The sequence below is a fragment of the Nothoprocta perdicaria genome, unplaced genomic scaffold (genome assembly GCF_003342845.1).
Source record: "Nothoprocta perdicaria isolate Ctin4 unplaced genomic scaffold, notPer1 scaffold_48, whole genome shotgun sequence".
NCBI classification, from domain to species: Eukaryota; Metazoa; Chordata; class Aves; order Tinamiformes; family Tinamidae; genus Nothoprocta; species Nothoprocta perdicaria.
In genome coordinates, this window is record NW_020455732.1 from 946,978 (window position 1) to 974,630 (window position 27,653).

Sequence of the window (27,653 nt, forward strand, 5' to 3'; positions counted from 1 at the left end):
GAAAATTTGGTAGCTAGGACATCTGGTAGCAAATACTGGTCAGAGATCTGACATTCATGGCTATTTTTCATGATGCTGTTATAGAAAGTCTCATCATTCCTCTTATTTCCTTAGTGCACTTGTGTTTCCTCATACATAGATAGGCAGTTCTCTGGAAGGGCAATTTCCTCACAACACAGGCCATAGGTGGAAGTGAGGCACCCAAGGAGTGCTGTGATAGAAACTATAAATCTTGTTAGGGCAGAAAGAGGGCTAGAGGGATGGAGTATGGATCTAGGAAATTCTTGTGTGTGTGTCTGTGATATGTATCAGGTGGTCCTGATCTTTGCTTGTCTCACAGCCAGTATTATCTCCATCCAGAGCATCTGCCTAGCAACAACAGAGTTTCCAGTGGTAAATCTCAGTGCATGCTGTGCTTTTGTGGGTATCTCACAGAAAGGTCATTGCCAGTGGACAGATAACGGGCATTAGCAATTCTGAGCATTTTACCAGCCTCTCTTAGAAGTGCTGCATAAGTCAGACAATGACCTGTCTCGCTGCTCCATGCCCCTAAATGAAAAGAACATCAACAAACTGGAACATCAGTGCCTGGAATAACGGAATATCTGTTTAATGATTTATGATCTGAGCTAGCAAACTTGCTAGCCAGATGGATCTGTGACTGAACAAGCCAAGGCTGACCTCAGGCTACAGAATCTATGTCAACACACACAGGCACTGCAGAGACTTTACTACAGATTAGTTGTGTTATCTCATTGTCACATAATCACCTGGTAATTTTCAATACTTTTTTTTTTTCTTTTACTTATTTTCATTTAATCCAGACACTGTCTGCTCACTTTCTTACCTGGTACTGATATATCAGGTTTCAGGGCTCAAACCTTTTTATAACTTGCTGCAAGATACTGAGCTTTAGTATGTATTTTGCTTCTGAGAACAGCAGGTAAAATTTGCAAAGTCATGGGAGCCGGATAAGAGATTGGAAAGAAAAATGAGGAGCTATCTTTTTCTAACCAAACAAGAATTGTAACCATAATTTAGAAGATATATCAGGATATTTCAAAGTCATGGACCAACAACTTAGGGAGAAAGATTGTTTACATTTCTTTATTCAATTCAGTCATAGGGTTTTAGAATATTAACTGGGCTCTTTCTTGCTGGGCATTGTTCTAAAAAACAATCGTGCATATAGGAAAAAAAAGAAACTAGTAAATAAAATACCTTCTTTCTTTGCTGTTTTAACTTCCAAGGCAGTATTTGAAGGCAATCTCTTCTAAAAGATGCTATCTAAATCTGCATGCAGGAACTAAGGGGCAAAAATCCATCTTTGTGTATTACCTTACAAATAGAATATTTTTTCTCTTGGTCCTTCAAATAAATAATTTTATTTCAGTATTCTTATTCTGTTTATAAATGATGTATTTCCATGCCTATGCTATGAAACTGTCAAAAGAACAGGTATCAAATGATGTATACAATGCATTTGTCTGACTTTCTGGGCAAACATCCTGCTATATTTGCAAATCCTATTTTGCTTTCACAAGCATGGTCATCAAAGATGAAGACCTTCTTAATCACAGTGAACTAAAGGCAGCTTATTCACATACATCGTATATTATTAGGCAGTGCTTTCAGGTAAACTGAGATTTACTGAAAATTTTCCAATCAATTCTGCTGTACATTTCGGAATGTAGGAGTCTGGATATTCCTTCTGGCTGATAGTCCCTGGAACTTAGGATGTTCACAGCCTCCTGACCATGCAGTGACAAAGTTTTTCTTTTCTGGTAAATTATGCCACAATACTAAATTCTCAACAACTTCAGTACTTTGTCTGACTTCCGATGTACAATTTTCATGACTTAAAATTCCTTTCTGTATTTCGGCCTACTTGTCATTCCCTAATGTCCATCTAGACTGTCCTTACCAAGGTCAGTTTTAATTAGTGAACTGAAGATTGAACACCTTCATTAACGATCTAGAAGAGGGAGCAAACATCATATTAATGCAATGGATTGATGATACTAGAACGGAAGAGGGCACATCCAAAGAGAAAGGAGAGTTCAATGCCAAGGAGGACAGAAAAGTTATTTGTCTTTGTCAGAAACATCCCTTCATTCCTTTCCCTAACATTTTCCTGTATTGTCCATCTCTTAGTTTGATTTTCCATTCTGAACCCTCATTATTAGGCATATTTCACAATTCAAATTTTAACCTAAAATATAATATTCATAATCTCAAACCCTGTATCCCACAGAGGCTTTGTCATTAACATGCAGAAGCTGAAGGCAAAATACTCCAGGCAAACAAGGCAATCCTCCAAGTGGAAGATTACCAAATGCCATAACATGCTAAAGCCATTTGCCCTCTTTTACACCACCTTTAATGCAAGTACAAGGACATTTTAGGCATATATCAAAAATGGGTCCAACTAAAAATTACAAACTGATAAATCAAGCTATGAAAAAAAGTCAGAGGAGTTCAAAATAAAGTTTTTGGAAGTCATCTTTACCTTGGTGATAATGAATTCATTTACACCATTTTGAGCGGAACAAAGGAGTCTACAAATGTGTGAAAACTCCATATTCTTTGGTGAATAGGACTAGGGAGTGTAAGCAGGCAGGTCGTGTTACATGTATGTGATTGGGTGCAGTTGACCTCAGGGAAAATGGGAGAGGGGGAAAAGAGATCCTTATCAACAAATGACCACAAAATGAACTCTAGTAGAGTAGGTGCAAGTGTAATGAGCTAATTCCTGTTAACTTTCACACCCAGGAGAGGCATAAAGTCATTTTACTTAGACATGCGATGTATGACCAGGGAGGGAGAACATACCAAGGAGCAAAATAGGTTAGGCAGGACGGGAAGTCTGTAACTTCTGAGTACCTTAGCCAATGGGAAAAAGGAGAGGACATACCTTGGTCAGGAAATTAGGATAAAAGAAGGCTGCACCCTCCTGTAATTCAAGAGTCCCCTCTATGCCCCTGTGGACTCTCCCTTTATTCAAATAAATAAGGTTTTAGGACTCCTCTGTCTCCTTTGTGCACATTCGGTTCTTGACAGTGAGATTTTCCACACAAGTTTAAACAAGATGTAATGTGTTCATGGCTTTCCAGGTGGACCATACAGTGAGGAATGTGATACTGCAAGCTGGAGACAATGAAGTCCCATATGATTTGTATATTAGTTCATTAATATACTGCTGTCCTGCTGTTATCCTTCCATTTCTTTGATGAAAAAGTACATAATAAATGCTATTGAAATTGCATTAATTTCTGCCTATGTTGTTGCATCAACACAAGGTTTCTGTGTATCACAATCACTTCTTTTCTACTAAGCCAAAGAGCAACAACTAAATTAACTCTGAAGACAAGAAGATCTTTGAAGAACTTGCATGCAGCACTCCTCCCATAGGGGAGGAGAAGGAAAGAAGTATTTGAAGAATTAATGGATGTGCAAGAACAGATCAGGAATTTCTCAGTTATATCCATTTCATAGCAACTTTTCAGTAAGTTGCCAAGGTTTCCCAGATCTCAGTTGTGATTCAATGAATAAATATAAATTTCTCATACAAGACTACCAGTGAGACAAAAGGGGAACATTACAGAAATTCAGTATAAATGTGTACGAAGTTGCAATTTATTGCTGTATCCAAGCTGATTTTCTGAGATGCATCTCTCTCTCATATGTTCCTCTGAGGAAAATTTGTAAAAGACTAGTTTGTAGAAGAATAGTGGAAAAAAAAAAAAAAAGAAAAGAAAAAAGATCCTAACACATTTTATGAAGTATCTTTTTTTTATTTCACAGTCAGCCCTCCACTTTCCCCCCTGTGCTTGCCGCCATCACAATACATGAGTTCTAGAGAGTTTTTTGAGACAACATATTGTAAAGTTATTCTGGCAGAGGAGCACATATGATAACAGCCTGTACCTCAAATGCCTCATGCTAGGTTTTATGTTAATGCATTCATGTTGATAACTGTTGGTTTTAGGATAAGCAGATCTGCCATCCATCTCATCAGAAAGCTGCTTCTCATGTCAAAAACACACTCTAGACTCATGCCTAGATACCAATCTAGTAATTATGTTATAAATCAGATGGACAAAGACAGAAAAAAAATATGGCCAATGTCTCCTTGCTTTTTGTCCCTATTCATCCCTTTTTGGGGTGGCTGGGGCAGCTTCCTGGCAGCAGTGGTACTGACTCAGTACTTTCAAAGGAAATCCAGATGCTTAGCTTAGACTGAAGCTCCTCCTGAGCCATGTGCCTTTCTTCATTAAATGCCTTTACATAACTTGATCATTTCAAAGATCCTATTATTGATCCCAGATACTCCTTGCTTAGTGGTTTTGCTGCCCAACACCATGACCTCAGTGTGTGCTCCATCAGACTTCCTCTAATGAGGTTTCTAAAGTTGTACTGGCCTTAGCAGCAATCCTGCCTGATGTTTCATCTGCAAAGAAAGGCGATTAGTGGAGAGCTCCACCCAGTTTTGCCACAGGTCATTGGATAAGGAAAACAAAAATCCTAATGCAGAAATTCAGTCTGTGTTTCAAGCTCATATTTTATTAAATTCCTCATATAGAGGCTGTTTTTCATGTTGTTTACGCAGATAACTGGTGTTATGCTGTCACCACCACCAATGTAGATTGTGATTTGTTTTATATTAACTCTGTTTCTGAAGTACATCCTAGTAATTTAAGCCCAGGGTATCAGGTAGTAACCAACTCTCCAGTCTCTGCATATACACGCTTCCTATTTTGAAAAAATATTCCTATTTTGAAAAAATAGGAGTAATTTTTTTCCTATTCTGCTGTCATTGCCTATTTTAAACTATTGTAGAGGACTTATTTATATAAACATAGCAGAAGAGTGATACTTGTCTGTTTTCTGTTTGTGTTCTCTTTTACTTCTTGCTCTTCAGAAACTCTAGGGTCCTCCTCTGACAGGGGAAAATGATTCAGTTAGACTCAAGATGCCAAAAAATCAAAAAGAAACTAATATACCAATGAGTATTATGTTTTCTGTTTCATAAGGATGTGAAATGTTGTGAAAACTTCCACAACTGTCAGCTGTCAGCAACTTCAGTCTTGAAAGGGATACATTTGGAGCATTTGAGAATTTATATTTTTCTTTACTTTTTTTTTTCTTCTTTTTTTTTTAATTCCTTTTTTTTTTTTTTTCTCCTCAAGTAAACTCTTCCTTATGTTCTTGCTATAAGACATGGATGTTCTGTCACTTCTCCCACTTCTCATGATCCAGACTACTCTCTTCTGAATGTTGGTTGGTATCAAGATATTTTTACAGAAATGAAAAAATAAAAAAGTAACAGTCTTAAAACTGAGCAGACTCTATTAGAATTCATCTGGTCAAATGTTAAGAGTTGGTCTTGTATTCCAGAATGTGCTGTCATTGGTGAACATCTGGAGCATCTTTGCCTGGAGAAGATATCTCAGACTGTATGCATGTTCTGCATCTAGTCTGTGGTAGAAGTGTCTAGTTCAATCTACTGAATATAAGGAGTTACATCTATCTCAAATGTAATTATCTACACTAAAAACCTTCAGGGAAATAAAAGATGATGATGCCTGTGTGTGAATTCCTACTTATACACTATACTGCTTCACTTTAGTTATGCTGTCTAAACACAGTGCCACTGGAAATTTCCTAGGATAAGTACAGAGGCTACCAAGTGTGATGCAATTTTGCAGAAGGCATTCTCTCCTTTAGAGTGTCAAGAAGAGAATAGTCAGGGTACCTTAGGGCATCTCAAATGACACCAGACAACTATTTGCAAACTGGGCTGAGCCCTTTATCAATATAGTCAACAGAGCAACTCAGATGACCAGACCGAAGATACCTACTTTAAGGCAAGCCACATCACTGTGTGGACTCTATTGACAACTCACTAAATCTTCACTGACTGCAAAGACAGCGTAGAAATATAGTGCACATTTGGACACCTACTTGTAGAATTTAAATTTTAGGTGTCTTTGCCTGGAGTTGAATGTCTCTCCTAAGGTCAGATGAGACGAATTCAGCCTCAGATATCAAGGAAATGCTTCATAATGACAAAACAAAGTTGTGCACTGCCTCTGCATCTCATTTCTCAGCTGAATAGTTTAATGTATAACATAATATGCATTTTTCAAATGAAATCTCCCCAGTTATTTGTATAGTTCACTTTGTCTACAAGGTCAGATGAAGGATATTAGGCTATGTTTAGATAACAGTCTTTTGGCAAAAGACATACCAACCTTTCATCTTCCAGGGGTCAACCTGCTAACATACCTAATGAAAATTTTGTGACCCAAGGATCCACAGTTACTGGAGAGAAGTAATCACTTCTGTAACACAGTACATCAGATGGATTTTATAGCATACTTCAGAATGAGAAAAACTGTAACTTAGTCTTCACTAACTATAACAAACAGGTATCTGTTCGCAGCAGAGAACCCTTTCTGGTGATTGTTCAAGACTTTTTAGCTTACATTGCACGTATACCTACATATAGTCAAATGAAGCTCATCCACATTGTCTGCAAAGATTAGAGGTCTAATAACTGGTAACTGAAATGAGACATACTTGGTTAAAGTACAATACTTAGTAAAATAGAATATATGCAAATCTGTAGAGAAATTAAAGGTTGCCCGAGCTTACCTAAAGACCTCCATTAGTTAAATTTTTTCATTCAGCAATAGATGCTTTCACAAAAATATTGTTACCTAAATGAGTTTATGTATGACTCACTCACTTGAATTGTAATTCACAGTATTTATGGAAACAGTCATATTAGGTAATCATAATGGTCCTTTCTAGCCTTGTGAACTGTGAATGAAAAAGTTCATGGTTCCTCAGTAAAATTCATAATTGTGGCTGCTTTGAGGAGTTATAGTACTTTATGCACAATATTGAAATACATATTGGGAGCCTAATTTTTCCAACATTGTAATATTTCCTTTCTCAACAGTGCTAGTCTGTCAGACTGGTGGAGATGGGCAGGAGTTGAATATATTCTTTGATAATTCTCTGAACAACCAAAATGCATAATTAAATCTGACATCCCAGTTATGTAGCATACAACTCTAGCTCGGAGAGAGGAAAAATTTTTGAGCTATGAGGCCAAACACACTGTAAGAGAAAGTTTAGCTCTCAGCTATCAGAAATACCAATAACTGGAATTTACCGTGAATGTTCTCTGTGAAAGAGTACATCTCTGTAGAGATGGACCTGAGTGTCATGGTGGACGGCAAGTAGACTATGAGGCAGTAGTGTGCCCTCATGGCCAAGAAGGTCAACGGGATCCTTGGGTGCATTAAGAAGAGATTGAGGGGGTGATCATCCCTCTACTCAGCCCTGGTGAGGCCACATCTGGAGTACTGCATTCAGGTCTGGACTCCCCAGTACAATAGGGATGTGGAGCTGCTGGAGAGAGTCCAGCGCAGGGCTACGAGGATGATCAGGGGCCTGGAACATCTGTCCTATGAGCAAAGGCTGAGAATTGGGCCTGTTTAGCCTGGAGAAGGCTGAGGGGGAATCTGATAGGTGATCATCATGTTGGGCTGTTCTCTTGGTAAATTGATCTGACTCCAATTTGAAATTTAGTGTCCCCTTTTCTCCCAAAAGACAAAAACACTACCAATTATTCTTTGAGAGGATTGCTATGACAGTAGCATGAATTTGTCTTGCACTATGTGTAAGGGGTTGAAAAAAAAAAGAGTTGCCATTTATGGGAAAGGGGTTTTTTTTTTATTTTAAATATAAATGATTGTAATTGATGACACTACATCATTATTACTTTGACGGGAACCCTCTAAAATGTTAGAATGTCTTTTTTTTTTTTTTTAATCCAGTTTGATTAAGCAGTTGGAAGAGAAACTTCTAGAACACAAACTCACAGAAGCAATAACTTTGATGTGTTGTGTTTAGAAGAAACATTTTTATTTATGCTGTTTGCTAAGCGTTTGTAGACCTAGCTTACCAACATGGTCTCATAAAGGATGCAGAACCTCCAGCTCTATAGAACTTCACTTCCATGCAGGTACTCTGTTGCTGCAGATGAAACTAACTTCATGGGATCAACGTCCAAAGTCATCTCCACAGTTAGATTAATGTCTCATCAAACAAGAGAAATTGTTGGCTTCTCTAACAAACACTTCAAAACCCACCATGGATTAAGCATCCCTAAGCAGCGTGAAGTGTTGTTTTCTGAAGAAAGATTTCTAACTGTTCTCTCCAACAGTGATGATGAGCCAAAGACCAAAAAACATCTCAACATACTCTGCATTGTGCCTGACAGCTTTTGAGGGCATACAGAGACAGTGGCTTATTAGAAGCTCTGTTATCAGCTCTGCTTCTAATTTTCATTCAAGCACAAAGTGCTTTTGGCAACAAAGAGAAAATTATTAGTGACAAATACCAAAGCAGGACAAGTGAAAATGGACTGATCTGGGGAATGAGGGAGGACCTTTTGTCCTTCTCGAAAGTGTAGGTGCTCAAACAGCTTCCAACTAGTTTCAAAATAGTTTTGAACAAATAACTGTGCAAATGTCTCCTTTTACCATCTTTGTCTTCCCTGAAAAAAAAAAAAAAAAAAAAAAGCTGCTTCTTCATTTCAATACTTTTTTTGTGGCCGAAACTTGGTTTGTTATAAAATGAGCACTGTTGTCAGTTTTTGGGAAACTTCCAGATGACAGTATCTCCACTGAGTAAGGGATATCAACAAGTTCCTTTCCAAATGGCACATTTTATGCTCTTTAGCTTTGGAATAATTATAAGAGGGATTTTGTAGAATGAGAAAAATATCTCTATAAGATATTACTGGGTTCCTAATGTGCAAATTATTAATGTAAAAATTATGGTTGTATGAGTGTAAAGCCTTTCAACTAAGATATGAATAATTGCCAGGAAGCAGGATAGAGTTACAGAAACATTTACATCATCAAAGAGAAATGATTATAGGTAAAATGATAAAGAATATTATTTGGAATTACATTAAATCACATTGAAATCTTTAAATCACCTTCCTTGTACAATGACTTTATATTCTTCACTTCAAAAAAGTCATTTTTGAAAGAACATTTTTTTGAGGAAAGAAAAAGACTGCAGACTGAGCAGGACTAAAATGTAAAAAGCATGATATGTGCAAATACTTCATTTTAACTGGTGGCAGTTGCTTAAGGAAGTGAAATGCCTATTGACTCTAATGGAAATAAAGCAGTCATTGAGTGCACATCAGTGAATAGCAGGACGAGGCGCAACAGAGCAAAAGTCTCTGAGGCTGAGGAGTCTCAAATGACCTCTGCCCCAAATGGGCAATTAACCATTTTGCATGAAGTAGGGAGTTTGGCCATCCATTCCTCACATGATAGCAGTTTAAGTGTCCCTTAGGTGTTTTTATGTTTGCAGAACTGTATCTTTCTCCCCCTGCAAGAATGATTGATGATTGGATGATTGAGGTCTTTGTTGAGCTGCATTGTGTCTGACGTGTTGTTATAAGGACAATAACCTGCTATATCTACTGTACACATGTGGCATATTCTATCAGTGGTCAGGAGGGATCCGGTGTATCCTGGGTGGTAACCAAATCCTGGTAGTTCTCTCCCCAATTCCAAAAGGGCACATAACCATTCCATCTCCACCTCCATTATCATGCATGCACAAAGCAGACTTGATAGGCTCCAACTTAACCCAAACGTGGAGCTTTGCTACGCAACAGGTGTTATAGATGAACCCAAACTCTGAAGGCAGGGGCCAGACATCACAGGAAGCTTTTGTGTGGACATCAGACAGCTTTCAGCTTGGCCTTAACTGAGACATGAACTGTTTAATCATAGTTCATTAAAGGTCTTTGAACTGGTACTTGTCAGGCACTCCAGTTTTCTGAATTTTCCACTTGTCATTTTTTAAAAATTTGCCTTTCTTTTTCGCCTGGCTGCTACCAAGAAAGATAATAAGTGACTAACCCTGCAGCAGGATCCCGTAGTACACTGCACACTGAGATCTTCACATTGAGTTTCTGCTCCAGGGATCATGGCAGGCACAGTGAGCTGTAGATCTTATGGATGACATGTTTCTGCCTCCCCGAATGCCCTCCTTGTATAGCATTATTGACTGGTATTTGGCACACTCTGACCCCCCACGGTTGCTCTTTGTTGACAGACGGGGCTTTCCACACTCAGAGACACTTGGCATCTGCTCTAGGCTGCCATGGACCAACCTTGTTTACTTATTTTGGGATCCAATTAAGTCCCTTGCTGCCTTATGGGATGAGTCATTTCATTTTTAATGACTTCTCTCAAGTTTCCTGCAGCTCATTTTAAACATTGAAGAAAATGACACAAAAACACAAGTCCTGGCACTGAGGCAGTTAAATTGTGTTTGAGTAAGTCCAGCAGTCTAGAGTAGAGGAGATGGTGGGAAATCTGCCATTTTCTCAACCTCATACCTGAACCAGTAATGAAAGTGATCCTGAATCTCTTCTGAATGTCTTCAAAGGCATGACCTACAAATTTATTGAAGTGATAGGTAGGCTTAATTAGACGTTTTTTGCTTTTGTATTGAGCCCAAAGGCAGCATGATGAGACTACATACATATTAACCAAGAAAGCATCCAAATATATGAGGAAAAAAAAATAAGAAAAAGAAGGGTAAACTAGCTCTGATGCAGTTCTCATTGAAGTCATGGATCAATGCCACTTTGAAAAGAAGATGCCATCAGGCACTCCTGATTCCTCCCACACAGCCCCCTCTTCTTGTAGCCATCATCTAGATGATTCTTTACCAATTGCCAGTTTTTCTGCTTTGGTGTGAATGAATTGCACAAAAAGTTGATAGGCAAACTAATTCTGCATCATCCAGAATTAGTGTGGCGCTTGCAGTACCTGATCACTCCCTGCAATTTTTAATCCTGTTCCTATTTATTCTTTTTCAGGTCCAAAGTTTATCACAGAATGGTTGAGGTTGTGGAAGGGACCCCTAGAGATCATCTAGTCAAACCTCCCCTTCTCCAGCAGTGACACTTAGAGCACGTGGCACAGGGTTTGAAAGACCTCCAGAGAAGGAGACTCCACAACCTCCCTGGACAGCCTGTTTCAGGGCTCTGTCACCCACACAGTGAAGTTCTTCCTCACATGCAGATGGAATTTCCTGTGTTTCAGCTTGCACCCCTTGTCCTATCACTGGCCACCACTGAGAACAGCTTGGCCCTTTCCTCCCTACATTCTACCCTCAGGTACTTATACATATTGATCAGATCTCCTCTCAGTTAGAAGAGGACTTCTCATGAGGTTCCTCTCTGCCCATCTCCCTGTGCATGGCAGCACAGCCCTCCAGAGTGTCAGCCACTCCAGCCAGACGTCCTCAACCTGCTCAGGGTGCACTCTTTTGCCCTCGTTCAAGCCTTTGATGAACAAGTTGAACAGTACCAGGACCAGTACTGATCCCTGTGGGGACATCACTGGCCACAAACCTCCAACTAGATTCAGTCCCATTTATCATCACCCTCTTAGCTCTTCCATCCAGACAGTTCTCAATCCACCTGACTGTCCACTCATCCAACCCACCCTTCCGGAGCTTTCCTATCAGGATGATATGGGAAACTGTGCAGCAAGCTTTGCTGAAGTCAAGGTACAACATCATCAGCTTCCCCATTATCCAGCCAGCCATTCATCCCATCATAGAAGGCTATCAGCTTCGTCAAACATGACTTTTTCCTGGAAATCATCACCTTCCATGCATTTTTCCCTCTTTACTCTCCTGCTTCACTTCACTTTTTTTTTTTTTTTTTTTTTTTTTTTGTTTTGTTTTTCTTAATTTTACTGCATCTGTCTGTACTACATCACATACAAGACCATCCATGTCTCGTCTTGTGCTTGGAAAGTTACCTCAGACAAAACTCTCCTAACCACTTCATAGGGTATTTTCCTGTAATTACAGGCTTTGCTTTTAATCATTTGCCTTTAGATTTTAAAAATCATTAATCCATTTACCCCAGTAACTTTTCAGACATATCCTTTCCTCTTCACTACGTTTCCTTGACTCCTTGAATATAATAATTCTTTTCATTGCACCTCCAGTAACTGCAGCTCCTATTTCATAGCAACACTTCCTCATGCCCTGTTTGAGCTCTCTTTTCAAACTACAGCTACAAATACTTTCCACCCATTACTCTAAATTGCCCCATCTTTTACTTAACTCTTTTAACATCTGTCGGCCTCCCTTGAACCAGTGAAATATTTTTGAAGACTGTTTGTATAAAAGATCATTGTCTGTTGAAAGTTATGCTCAATTTTTTCTAGGTTCAAGATGGGGCTATTTTATGCACAGGAGCTCATGATCTGAGGATGGATGTAGTTTAAACAGAGAAAGAGAACCAGGCACACTGCCAACTCTAGCCTACTTTTGCAAACAGGCAGGGGTTCTTCGTGCCAAGTTTTGGACTACTCCCCATCAGACATAAATAGGATCAGACTTCTTACTCTTGCAAATTTTAATGAGCAAAATTTGCTACTAAATAATAAATACTGGCTGCACCTAATATCTGAGATAGAAAACCACCTAGTTTGTCAGTTCTCAAGGCTTCTGCCAAGGCAGTCTATAGCGGAGTCAAATCCCTGTTAAGTAACACAGCACTGTGGAGTTTTAAAGAGATAGGTGGAATTTGTGCCATGGATGAAGAGGGCTATGTATGAAAGGTCTTGTGGGCACCAGTGGGAATTGCAGAGAAGCAAACAGCCAAGTTGGAAGTGTTGGCAGGGTGAAAGTGGCTGGGAGGGTAGAGAAGACACAGACTTTGACTAAGGAGGTGAATAGGGAAAGTAGGAGCTGGGCAGAACCCTTGATATGGTGACGAGAAGCTCTAATCAGCTCTCATATGGCGATGAGAAGATCTAATCTGAGGTGCTGCTGAATGAGGTGTCAAGAGGCATGTGCTTTTGCATGGGATTGTCTGGTACCTTCTTTACCTTTTCAGCTTCTGTTGTCACAGTTTCTCCCTACCACTGCAGTGCTATAAAATTTAAATATTGTTATCTAAACACAGAAGAAGGGAAGGAAGTTAGACAGGTTTAGAAACCCACTGTTATAAAACTAGTAGAAACTGTGCTGGAGAGACAGTCTAAAGCAGAGATTGTTCCCAGACCCTCAAACACTCCAGCTGTGTCGTCCTGTCCCACCTTGCAGTTTTCTCCCCAGCTTAAACAGAGACATTATAGGGAGATACATCATCCCAGTACCTGCACCGGAGGGTTCATTTTACTGGCACTGCATCATCATCACCATCATCCTCATGTCATCTGTTCAGCAGCACAACGCATCAGGCAGACACATCATTGGAAGGGAAACAATTTGAGGATAATGTATGTAACAGATAATACAATTGTAAAGCTGTTGGGGCTTAATTATGGGATGCAAGCAACTGCTGCATCTGCACCACGACCACCTGGGAACGCAGAGAAATGAATTATTTTCAATGTGCAAGTCATATTGATGACTCTCTTCTATTGACAGTCTTGGTTCTGGCAGTAAATTAGATTAGACAGAAGGGGATTTTTTCCCATTTCAGTCCATGTTAACTGAGAGCTAATTTTAAGTCTCTGCATATTTACTTAGTAAACTTCAGTCTGGCAACTTTGAACAAGGGAGAGAGAGGAAAGAAATGGAGGGCTTTTTTGAATGCCACCGATTTTCTTGTGCAGCAGACTGTTAAATCCTATTAGCAAAGTTTCCCCAGGAGTAGCTATAGTAAGTGAGAGATGTGGTGCTCTCCATTGCAGCAATGTTTGAAGATCCACACATTTGTTTTGACGTTTTTAACTTTTTTTTTTTTTTTTTTTTTCCCAGTAAAGTGAATGAGAAGTAAAACTCTACTGCCCTGGGGGGTCTCTGAATTTACCAAGACAGCTCCACAGCTCTTGTGGTCTCTGAGCATCAGTGGTGTCAATGAACAGCACATCTGAGTAGGCATTAAGTAAGATTCTCCATGCCTGAGCTGCCCTGTTATTCAACCTGCCCCGGGATGGCAGTGCAAATCACTACCTGAGGGACATCTAGTAGAGGGAGAATCTCTTCTCACTAGGATTCATGGCACTGGTGTTGATAAACAAGAAAAGAAAATCACAAGAACATTCCATTGTCTAGTTTCTGATTTCTTTTAAGCATATAGTATTTTTTTCCTTCAAATTTTATTTGTGGACCTTTTTTATTTGCAAACAAGGAGTCACACCTGCAAAACTTTGATTAAATTCCTTTTTTTGTTCCAGGGATGATGTAAACAATTCTGGTTCAGTTCTGGTTTAAATGCCGTATTTCAAAAGAACAGTTTGGCTTTAGTTCTTCTTCCAGGGAGAAATATATATATATATATATATATATATAAATAAATGAAAGTAGTTCATTTTCAAAAAGATTTCATACTGACCAATCCAGTTCATCATCAGCTCAAGAAAAAATATTTCTTTAAATTGTTTTTTGGTTTGAGTTCAAGCTGAGATCAGCTCTCTTCTTGTAAACCCAAAGTATCTTGAGAGAGAGTCATTCATAAGCAGTGAATAAAGGATGGAACATAACCGCCACTCTAGATATAAAACTTCACTTCAGCATCATCTGTACAGTAATAGCTAACATATTTGTCAAATTTGGGGATATAAAAGAAACTCTTACATTTTCATGCAGCTAAAAAGACAAGACTCTCTTCTATAAAAATAAACAGAAAAGAAAAATAAGGAACTGAGAATAGCTATTCATTCAAAACCAGTATGAGATTTAATGACTGTGTATTGGAAGAGCCACACTAAATTGATTGAAAGGATAAAGTGTCACTTACGGAGCTGGGTTTTATTCAGTGGTCTCTCATCTTGGTATTAATTAAGCCAACCTTGTTTAGGAGAGCTGATAAAACTCACAACTCAGCAGTGAGTGGTATTCCTGCAAGTGTCTGATAACTTTTTCTTGTTTTATCTTAAGCCTTCAGATTTCCTGTAACTGATCATATCTACCAGTGTGACTGGCTTAATGATTGAGCATTTTTCAGTAATGGGTCTGAAGGAAAGAACAGGTTCAATAATGCTTGTGAATACAGAAATAAAACAGTAATAAGAGAAGGGGCTGAGGGAGAACAGACAATAACTGTTCTGCTGTTTCAGAAGAAGTCTAGACGATTTGCCCAAACTATATATCAGTTCTACTTCTTTGGTTTCTCACAGCAATGGTTCTTCCTTCCTCAGTTGATTTTTGGTGCCCAGAGAGTACAATGGCACTAAGCAGGTGTGTTCTTCCCATGGATCCACACTGTTTAAAAATTTTGCCCTCACTGATGTTTGCACTTGTTTTCTTGCTTAATGCAAGAGATGTCAATATGTTTTGATGTCAGTTCCTTTCCTTGCATCCTTGCCTCTCTGCCATTTGTCATGGCTGAAAAGCCAAGAAAGCATTAGTTCAATAAAAACAGAAATGAAATCATATCAATTTCTCTATGGCTTGTTTGTTTGGTTTTTTAGAAACATTGATCAAGTTTCAACATTTATCCTGACTTGTCCATAGATGTCTATGCACTGTTTCTACCTTATGGTACTCATCAAAGGCAAGCTGATGAATCGTTTCTATTATCTCCAATGTTACTTAACTACTGTAGTATCTCATGACAGTCTAAATCTGGATTTTGGATTTGGAACTGTTTGCAGACATTGTTTTCCTCTATATGTTTGTGTAAGTACTGATCCATGTGCAAGGTCTTGATCTATGTTTATGTCTATGTATTTTATATAATCTACTGTGTGTTTCAACCCCAATGTTAGAGGAAATGTTTCCTTTACAGAGTATCTTAATGAAGCTGAGGTTTTGTTTACTGTCCAGCCCACAAATCCATCCCATCAGCAATCCACACTCAGTAGAGATCAGGACCTCTGAAGATAGGCAGGGGCAGGAAATGACCCTTCAGGAGAAATGTGAACATGTAATATTTTGATTAGGAATCAAGTTTATGAGCGATAGTCTGTCCTTAAGGGGAAAGGTTTGAACTTGAGCAGAATCCCAAACACAAAATGAGTCTCTAGGGAAGTGTTTGTCTCCAGATCAAGATCCCAATCAATGAAAGCAATTCAGAAGGCTACGGCCTTGCCTAAGGACAGCACTGCATCTGAGCAAGCAGATGGAAACTGAGAAGATCCCTTGAAGGTAAACAAATACACATATAGTTACAAAAGGACACCCTAATTTCCTATATAGCTGCTGTATTAATTACGAAATGTATTCATAAATACATCTTCTACTGTAGCTATCTTTACCATAATAGCTATCTGGTTTAGAGTATTTTTAAGAAAAAAGCAAGCCAGAGGGAACTCCCAGGGAAGCTGCAAAAACAGGGAGAGGTGAATCGCTCAGCATCCAACACTCCATACAAAAATAAGATAATCCAGAAGTCATGCATTTCCCCTAAGTTGAACAGTCCCAGCTTGGGAGAGCCAGGCTATGGGATGAACAGCACCAGAGCTCCTTTGAATGTTGTGGCAGTCCCTGTGCTTAAACAGGTATGACGCGAATATGTCATAGTAATGTCTTCAGTGCAGCCTGGAGATGTCACTTATCTTTTAGATATGTCTCAGCTGAATTCTCATACTAGAGGAAAGCAATGGTGAGAAAGCAAAATGCCTGCTCTGTAACCTGGCAGGCAACACTCTCTGCCTTGTTACAGCCCTCCAGAGTTTCTGAGCAGTTGCAACAGATCATCTTCTAGTGATTTTATAACACTGCCAAATGTTCAGCAAGGACATTCTTAAGAGAGTGAAGATCTAGTAAATTAAGGCAGATCTGAAATTTCTTTTCTAGATCGAATAGGTTAGTGATTTTTTGTTTTAAAATACTATATGCTTCATCGTAGTCCTTCAATAATGCAAAAAATAATTCAGGCATATCAGTCCCTAATGGGCTGGAATCACACCGGTAATTAATCTGTTTAACTAGAGGAACTGAAAGAACAGATGGGAAAATGCATCCCTTTTCACCTGAAATAGCATGCCATAGCTTCAGTTCCCAAGTCTTTAATGGCTCTATAATCTCACTTTACAGTTCAGTCATGACAGCTGTGACTCTAACCACTGTAACTGACCTCTCCCATAGCATGTGATCATTCACTATGCTTAAGCCCTTCTGATATTTGATCTAAAATTAAATAACATACATATGAATATATGAATATGTGAATAAAAGAAAGAAAGAATCAAAGAAAGATACACTTTGTAAAGATGTAATCAAGAACAAATGCTCAGCAGGACTAAATCAGTCATAGGAACTTGTCTATCAATGTTATAGCCTAATTACTGTGTCTTCAGCAAACACATTCCCCCTCATATGATGTGAGAACTCCCACACAGTTTCACAATTTTTCTATTCTGATCAAGGACACTACCTGATTTTGATTACTGAGTCGGGTTTTCTTTGATGGTCTTTCTCTGGTATAAATGAGACAATTTTTGGCCTTAAGGTACTACATGCAACCAAATAAAGAAGACATGATAGAACATATTTGCTAAAGTCCAGATATTTCTACTAGGAGTATCTGACCATCACCTTGTACTATTTCATGCATATATGTGGCAAAAAATATCTAAACCGTGCCTAAAAAAACCACTAAACACACTATGAAATAATAGAGAAATATCTACTACATTCCTATTAACCACAGTTCATTTTTACTTTCATCACTGTATGAAAGTGGATCAAATTGAAATCTACTCCTGCTGAACAAAAATATTAGTAACACAAGAGAATTATAACAGTGTACCTGATCATTAAACCATAACCATTAAGAACTATTAATGTCATAATGAACCATCCTTCTTGGCATTAAGCAATATTATGTATATTAATTCAACTATCCAAAGTTATTATGCTAAAAAGCTATGCATGACCAAGTTCTTTCTATAAGTAAAAGGAAAAACCACTATTGGTTTGGGTGGATTTTGAAATAGTAGTTTTTAATTTGGGGTATTTTTTCGTCCATGGTTCCACATTTTTTGCCTCCAAGTTCCATGAAAGAAAAGACATTTGGAATGCCCTCAATATATATTTTGGAATACTAGCAATATTTCTAGAAACAAGAAGAAAATTATTATGAGCCAATATTTTAAAAGATAAATGTTGGTAATTACAGGGGTAAATTTCCATCTGTCACCTATCCTGGGCAAAATAATAGCCAGGCTAATAGAAGAATAGTTTAATAAGGAATTAAAGATGACAATATGTAAATCAGAATTTAAGTATAAGAACAAAACTTACTAAAATAATAAAATGCATTTTTTTTCCTGAAATAACACACTTGGATGAAAAAAGAAAAATAAAGACTATAATACCAAAACAGTAGAAACCAGTCAGGAATTGGACTTTGTACCAGAAACAATTTGTAAAAGAAACTAGGAGGATACAAAATTATTATGTAGATGTTGACTTTTTATAAACTGATTAACTGATAGGCTTCCACAAGTAATTGTAAACAGAGTGCATGTTTAGTTGGGTTTTTAAATAAACTATATTGAAAAGAGAGGTTACTGTGAAAAAGCTGTCTGGTGAAGTGGGTACAAACAATGTTACATATGAAAAAACAGAGCAAGAGTAGAGCTCATTCCATCTTGGATATCAGTGACTTCAGAAAGGTCATGACTTTGTGATGCAGCATGTAGTCAGAAAAGCCAATATAACTCCTGGACATACAAATTTGAGGTTTTTTATTGTATTAACAATAATTACACGGCCTCTTGATTTGCTAAGGTATCATAATTGTAGGAAGACTTTTTCTCATTCAGTGTATGTACCAGAATATTAGAAAGATAACAGAGGCAGCTTAAGCTGTCTACCAGTTCCCACACAAGGAACTGAAAACTTAATTAGAGGTTCCTCTGTTTCACAGGGAATGATACTGAAAGATCTAACCTAGTCTAGACAAGCTCAGACAAGGAATAGGTTACAAGGTTTTAACAGGCAAAGTAATTAACTATTGGAACAACTTACCAATGGCTGTGATGGATTTCTCATTGCTGAAAATTTCTGAATCAATATTGGCTGTTTTTCTAAAAGTTATACCGAAACTCAAGGAGAGATAATGGGCTTGAAACAGAAATCAGCCATACCTTGTCATGTGGCTTGGCTTAAGCCTTTCGTACTGAATTATTACCATAACTCTTGCTGGCTTGGAAAGCTGTCATACTAGGAAAAGAAGAATATTTTTCAGAGATTTAGGAGTTGATGATTAGCATGCAGCATCTTTCTGCCCAACACTGAGTACATGACTTGAGTGTGCTTGTGTCAGTCAGACTACTTGAGACTGCAGCTTGTGAATTCCTTTCTTTTATATGTTTCCTGGTGTTTAATAAATGTATCAGTGTATTATCTGATATCAGCAACCTGAGGTGGAAAATTCTGGAGGAGCTGCAAAGAAACATCCTTAATCTCAGAAAGAAACACAGATATATTGTGGGGTCATGATCCTTCTGCTTCTCATAAAAAGGCCTTAAAATGATCCAGGAAAAGCTTAGCCATCTGTTCAAGCTTGCTCTGTCATAAGTTTCAACATTTGCCATAGACAGCTCTGCTTTTCTGAAATAGCTCCCCTTTCTCTAGTCACTACAACTCTCAGGCTATCAAACCTGGTGAAAACTATTTCCCTAGCTAATCTTTACCATAGAATGATCTCTTTTCCCAAATATCCACACCCTGTTTCCACAAGCATCTTGCAAGATCTTAGGGTACAAATTTCCATCTCTTTATATAAACTCATTTCACCCACCCTTTACCTGCTTATTTTCTCTACTGAACCTTAGCTGTGAAGACCAATGAATCAATGTAACAGTGAAAAAAATAAACCATTTGCACAGAGATCCTGATTTTGTTGTTAGTGTATTGACATGCACACTAACTCTTAACAGAGAACTTGAGAAGCTGTTATCTCACAATGTTGAAGATAACACAGAGTATATTAAAAGACTTCTTTTTCCTGCATTCATTTGCAGTCATATAAGTCTGCTCTGAAGCTTATTTTTCACTTTGTATCATGTTATGATGATCATAGACAGCAGCAAGAATTCAGTGATGGAATTCTGCCCATAATGCATGTTAATTAAAGGATTTCGAAGTGCATTGAATATTCAGCCTGTTTCCACAAGTTTTTTGGTAACTTCATACATAGTTCTTGACAGAAGTGCCCTTCCCATGGGCAGGTTCAAGATGACCAGTCAGACTTGGTTGACTTTACTGTCCATCTGCTCTGCAGTGCTGGCTATACTCCTGCCCAGGGCAGGAAATGCAGTAATTATTAAACACCATCCTAGGTGCAAAAATAGCTTTATAGAGATGAACTACCTGGGTAATAAAGCAAGACCTTTCATCTCCTATTAAAAATATTCTCTTTTATAAGAGAATACAAGAATATAAGAGAATTACAAGAATATAATTCTTGTATTCAGGCTTACTGAAGCTGGGATGGTTTTATTTTTAGTTATTGATTTTCTGGTCTACATGATGATTGTTCTTCAAACAGTGCAGAATCATATTGTACTTTGCTGCAGACTCTAAGCTGACTAACTGTAGAAAGGCCATTAGAGTCTCAAATCCAAGAAATACCCTGTGAGATTTTTCTTCCTCCTTCTTCTACTGACCTTTGAGATGATTTCTGGTCAGATCTCTCTTTCAAAAGCAAAATTACCTCCCACCTACCTCTCTTCCTCCATCCAGCTTGTTAACAAGTGATTAGCAGCCATCTTTATACACAACTATTCTTCTTTTGTAGGAAGAAATCAGTAGGAGCAAGGTGACTCACTCCATCACAGAACACCAATGTCCTGTTAGGTCATCTGCCCTTCACTCTGTTGCAGCAGAGATATAAGCTGATGCTCAGTGCCATCAATTCTCAAATGTCTCTAGCTATCAACTATCTTTTCAGTATAACAGATAAGCTATCTGAAAATTTTATCCTTAGTAGTTATTAAAGTTTTTTTTTTTTCCTTCAGAAGTGTGTAGATGAGGAAAGAATCATCTCAATAATAAAAACCTTTCAAGGAACTGTATTTCCAAGTAAATGAAAACCTCATTGTTGAAAGATTGTTTTATATTACAGAGTAGTATATTACAGAGCTTTGGTTTCTCTTCCTAGTACAATGACACTCAGTCTCAAAAAACTAACAGAAAACCTGATATCCATTAGTATGTGCTCCTTGAAAAGCCAGCAACAGCAACTCTGTGCTAAGACAGACGTTTAACACAGAGTGAGCCAGGATGCCTCCTCCTAGGCATCTTGGTAACAGGGGAGTTACAACCCTCTACAAATATGCTCAAGCACCCTGGAGGAACCCGCCGTGACTGATAAGGGATGAATGCAAACCAATATCACTTACTTTTGCACAGAAAGCAGAAGTTTGCCACAAAAAGACCCAAATGCATGAAAATCTACCCATGGTGTGTTCTGCACATTAAGACTAGCAAGCATCCTCCAAACTTAAGAGGAAAGATTTTTCTTGGCACTGTCTTCAAGAGAGTCTCTCTTGCTCCTACACCATCCTGGGAGGGTTGAGATTGCACTTCAGCCACAGGAGAAGGGAGATTGATTACATGAATGCCTGTGGGAGGGAGACCTTTTGGCTATAAGGACTTATGAAATGTGCAACAACTATTATTTCCTTTTCAGTGGTCATTACACAGACCCAGGGCAGCATGGAAACTGTGTGGGATATCTAATGTGGTAGAAAAAATGAAGTCATTACTGATATCTTAATATCTATGCAGTATTTAGCAGAGGAGTCTTACCACACTTCACCCTCTCAGTCGGGAGAAATTACAATACCATATGAATAATAGATGAAGTGCTATTTTGATGATGCAAATTAGTATTAATGCAGAAGATTATTTTAATGGTGTGCATAAATGGAATTTTCAGTGCTGAAAGGAAGCCTAATTAAATGTGATTCTTTTAACCATTCACTGCTACGCCACTCAGCGTTTTGGCAGGGGGGAGGCTGTTTGTTTTCTTCAACATTTATTTCTGTCTCCTCTTTAAATCATGTTTTGTTATATTTAGTCACTACAATCAAAAAGGTAAAATAAAAACTTAATGATGAGGTCAAACAAGCAGCTTTTTAATGATGCAGAACACACTGCACCAGCAGGAAAACATTCCGGCACCTAGGGAGAGTCATACTGGGGACAGGCATGCTGCACTGCTAGGAAGCTGGGGAAAACATTTCCCATCCCATTTGCTTGTTTTCCTGTTTCAAGACTTTGGAATTTCATCAGTGTGGAACAGCAAACAGCACTTTTCTTTCAGAAAGCACAAGGGATTTAGCTGACTTGACCTCAGTTTACCTGTTGCTTATAATGACCTGTGTAGTTATATACAATCACCATTTCCATGTAACCAGGGCATTGCATGAGATTGTACTTGGGGAATGATGCAGCAATATAACATCCTTCTAAGGACTTCCGCCACTAGCTATTTCCCATTTAGCATGCATCTACCTGAATCCCAGTTAGTTTAAAACTGTCTGACATATTTGGACAGTCCTTCCAAGTTTTGTCATCTATATAGTGGAAAAAAAAAAAAAAAACCATTATATCAGTGAGGCTGCCCAAGAAAGAATAAGGGCCCTGAAAATCATGATTGGCCCTTTTGATTTGCAAGAAGAGTGAATCCAAGATGATATTAGGATAATCTGCTAATTCTTCTCTTGGTCCAATTGCGTTTCTTCACAAGAGAGCCTTATGGGGTAAACTTGAAAGCAAAACATTTCTATTTGAGTCAATGAGTGTGGATCAACCTTTCACCAGGTTCTGGGACAAGTTCAGGCAGCTCCACATCCTTTTTTCTTTGGAGAAGAAGAGCAGCTAAACCGGGGCCCTGTTTACTGGACCTAGTAAAATAACTGTGCCGATTAGTGGAAAGGACAACAGCAATATTCATTGTAAACCATTTTCACTCCATTTCTTTTGGGAAAGAGGCTCTATTTCAGTCTGTTCTTCATAGCATTGAGGTGTTGTGCATTAATAGATTACATGGATCCTTGATTTCCACCATCTGCTGCTGTCTCTCAGTTTTTTGTCTATTGGTAAATCCCTTCAGACACTGCATGGTAATAAAATATCCAACAAGATAAATCCATCTTCTCTAAGGTGTCTTTCTGCAATACAATGAAGGCAACACTCTAGACCAATCCCACCCAAAAACAGTTACCTCCACTCTGCCAGACAACTAGGATTCTGTTCAATACTCCAACTTTCCTTCTTTTTGACAACTATCAAAAGACTTGTTTTAACCAGATCAGGATTAATATTATGGGTGTCTGATGATATTCTGATGTTGTTATGTTGTTGTAGAGTAGTTGAAGAGTAGCTCCACCAAAATCAACGAAAGGAACAAAGGAGAAAGTCCCAGTCTAGAAGGAAAAAAAAATTAAATGGGATTTAGAACCAACACATAAAAATCTAGGGTAGTAACACAAATCTCCATAGACACAAGAACTAGAAAATTAGAGGTTGAAATGCATCAGTCTAGCTCTACGTGCTCTTGCTGTAGAGTGAGGTAGCTGGAGATCACTCTGCCTTTTATCAGGGGTCTGCCTGTCCCCTCTGCAGACTCTGCTCAGCAGCAGCTGTTTAAAGATGTGACTGCGTCCACATCCACATCAAGCTGAGGGACAGTATTACAGTACAATCTGTCATGCATTAGTCATTTCAGCAATATTGATGGCCATGATTTGTGCTGTGAAGCATAATAAACAATGACAAAATGTCAATGATGTATTCATCTGAAGAATCATCATTTATGCTTTTTATGATGGAACTGTTTCATAATTTATTGTAAAGTTGTTTTGTACTGTAAGATACACTATCCAATAGTTTCTAATGTATGGCCATAATATATTATCATGGCACTAAAATTAAGCTAAGGTGTTTATTACTGAGGCATATTTAAGCTGGGACAACTCCTACAGGAAGAACTGAGTGAATAGCCCATTTTGGTGGAGATTTGAGTTAATGGAATACTTAAGTGAGAACAATAGATGCTGTCAAAATGGACAGACTATAACAACGAGCTGGGAAACATTTGCATTTAGTAGAGAGAAACAGTTTGATTTCCAGCTGCTCTCTTTTTGTTCTGTTGGTGTTGATAAAGATATAAATACCTGCCTGGGGAGAAACCAGAATTTTTGAGCCACTCCACTGTACACAGAGAGCCAGAAGACATTTAAAGATTTGCTGTCCTCCTAAGGCTCTGAATAACAGCATCTCCTATACAGAGATATGCTGGAAGAGATTACTGCCCTGCATGCACAGGCTCCCTCTTCTATCAGCTTTTACCTCAAAGCCATAAACAGTTCATATGGCCTCAGTTTACCCCAACATGCCTCAGCAGAAAAGTCTAACACCTCTTGTTTTGAATTGAAAGGTCCAGGGAGTCAAGTCATGCATACCCGCACTGTGCATATCTACCTACAAACCAGCCCTTGTCCTTCTGTATGGTGTTTTGCAGTCTGTGCAATCACCATTTCTGTCTCCTCCAGATTCATCTGTGCAGGGATATGAACAAAATTTGCAACCTAACTGTTGCTGGCCAACTCTTAACACCTTGCTTCCAGGTGAAGCATTGCTCATTTTGCTGATATCATATTCACTCTCCAGGTCACTGATTACACTCCCCGTAGAACTAGACCATGATGATAAACCTTTCTTGACTGAGAGTTACTTACATATTTTGAACCTGAATGTAACTACAGTGCACAGCGAGGTGCAGAACAGATTGTCTCAAACAAGTAGGTAAGTTCACACAACCCAACACAGCTATAGGGAGAAACCAGTTAAAATCCAGCAACAAGAAATACACTCAAGTCTTGATTCCAATGACTACTTATGAATTTCTTCCATGACTTGCACTGAGTGACTGAGGCATGTGTCCACTGTGCTCCCCTTCAAATATGGTAAAATTTTTCATAAGACCTCTATTTTCCAGAGAAATGGGAGGTTAAAATAGCTAATAGAAACTAATAATTAACTCATTTTTGCAGAATGTTAATGTTTTTGTAATAATATATTTAAAATAGAGTGTAGACATAGACAAAGAGGTATATTGTTGACATCAGTGTCAAAAAAAATGCTCTCAGAGAAATAATAATGAGAATTCTAGCATTGCATATTTTCAGACAGCTTTTAGAATGTCTAACATGTCATTGCTCCTTGTCTGCAACCATTAAGGAGGTCATCTGACAGAGAAGATCTGGACTTCAAAATTTCATCATGGAAATTTCATCTTCACTTAGATATATTGACCTGAAACATGCACTTAAGCAAAAGCAAACTCCATTCAGAAACAGAAAACAGAGCTTTTCCAGTAATGACTAAAATACAGTTGACCTGACTATGCATTTAATTGCATATCTGTTTTCAAGGTTATAGTTTCTATTCCAGGTCAGTTGCATTTACTCTGAAGACATTTCCAACCTGATTAGCAATTTTAGGTATAATTCTAGCAACCAAGAAGGTGGTGGACAGAGTAGTTTGTTTCACATGAAGCCAGGAAAGTCATGTCCCAAAAATCCCTCATAGCACATTCAAAATATTCTGGATACATCAATTTAGGAAAATTTATTTATTCTTTGACTTTCTTTTGAAGTATAGAGAAAGAATTCCGTGTTGACCTGGGTTACCTTAGCTTAAGTTTCATTTTGAGAAAATTTACCAATCCAATCATATGCACCAGTTTTCACCTTGAATTTCAGGATTAAGGACTTTAAGTTTGAATGTCAGCTCAATAATGAAAGACAAATTTGATAGTCACAGAAGGCCATTCATATTGCTTCATATTGCTTACCTCTCTTATCCAAGAACTGGCATATTTCTGGAAGAAAATATTTTAAATCTTTCAGCAATTTTCTCTTCTGCATTTGTGTGTAGAGGGTAGACAGCTGAAATGTGTGCTTTTAAAAGACCTTTTAAAAAGTAGAAAGTAATGGAATCGGATGGGGATGCATTTTGCTGTTCTTGGAATGGTTGGCACTACATAAGAATTGCTGGTAGCCTATGTATGCTCTCAGGGGCTCTGGAAAGGTGCGACTCTCCTGTGCAGTAGAAAAAATAAGTAACATTATGAAGCAAGAGAAAAGCAACAGCTGCTGTTATTGAAGCAATCTTGATATAAGTACATCCATGTCTTCTATCCATCTTTCAGATTGCTGAGAAATGTTTTCTCCTCAGTAATTCCTTCTGGTGTAATTTTAAATAGTTCTCCTTTGAAACTGTGCTCTGTGGACATCTTTCAAATGAGTAGTGGGCTGTGTCGACAACAGCTGTTGACTCATTCAAGAAGAAGCTGGTAGGAATGCATGCTTGAACTTTCTTCAATTTCCCATCAGATCTTTCTTCTACAGCTCCCATTTTCCTTTTTTTTTTTTTTTCTATAATCCTATAAATCTGAACACTACTCATAGCAATCAACATATGTATTTATAATCATTGGGAAGTAGGTTTGTACCTACAGAACGAACCTCCTCTACCTGTTCTCTTTTTGGCATGGATTTCTGATGCAAGGTACAACAGTTGCAACTTCAAATTCAATTCTTAGAAAAAAATGAGCAAGAAAACCTTCCACAGTTGGCTAGCGACTCTCCCCAGCAACTTTGCAGGGACCATAGCGGCCAGACTCTTCCTCACTCTGTGGCAGGATATGAATGGATATCTAATTTTTCACTTTCTGACACTTAAGATGGAAGTGCCTATAGTGTCTTTCCAGATCTTGTCCTTTGGCTTAGTATCCACATCTACAGAGTGCTGAACAAGCCCCTGCACAACCAAAATGCAAGTGTCTTGATTGTGACACATTAATGGATACTTCAGCGATTACTTGGCCTTAGCTTTCTGCATTTCAAAAATCCAAGTAATTTGTTTGTTACTTACCTTGAGGGCATACTGGAAAGCTTAATTCATTAACTGTGTACATAAAACAGAATAGTATCTTTTGGACTTTAATTTACATTCAGTAGCCAATGTTAAGTTCCTAAATCAGTATGTAGGAATGTAAAGGAAAAGGATTTGCCTTTCAAAAGCATTTAGGGCCATGTGTCTCTCAATAAGAACTCTGCTCAGCTGAAAAGCCAGGCAACTTTTAATTGGCTCAGCTGAGAATTGGGAACCCAACTTTTGGCCATTATGACCTAATTTGTATCTGTCAGAATAAAAACCCAGCCCAAATAAAAAAAAAATTATCCTCCTCACAAGAGCAGCTACATATGTACTTCATTACACACAAAGCCTCATCACAAACATCAGAAGTTCAAAGACACTTCACAGACAGGAACTATCAGAGTCTGTCACTCTCCAGATTACTTTTTGGTAATATAATATTCATAATTCTATTGCAGGAAAACAGTGAACTTAGAAGTTAATATTTAAAATGTTCCTGCCATACTTTTACCACTGCTGGATCATCAACAGTTTTTTTTTTCCCCTCCTGAGTCAGAAAGCATGTTTGTTTTTCTTTTCTCTGTATTCTTCCTATTTCATGTCAATGGGACACTCCATAGTATGGGAACATTGGAAATGATCTGAAACCACATCTCAAATGTTTTCCATCCTCTCATTTCTTCTTAGATGCTGATTTCACTTTTTCTGCTTTTTTTTTTTTTTTT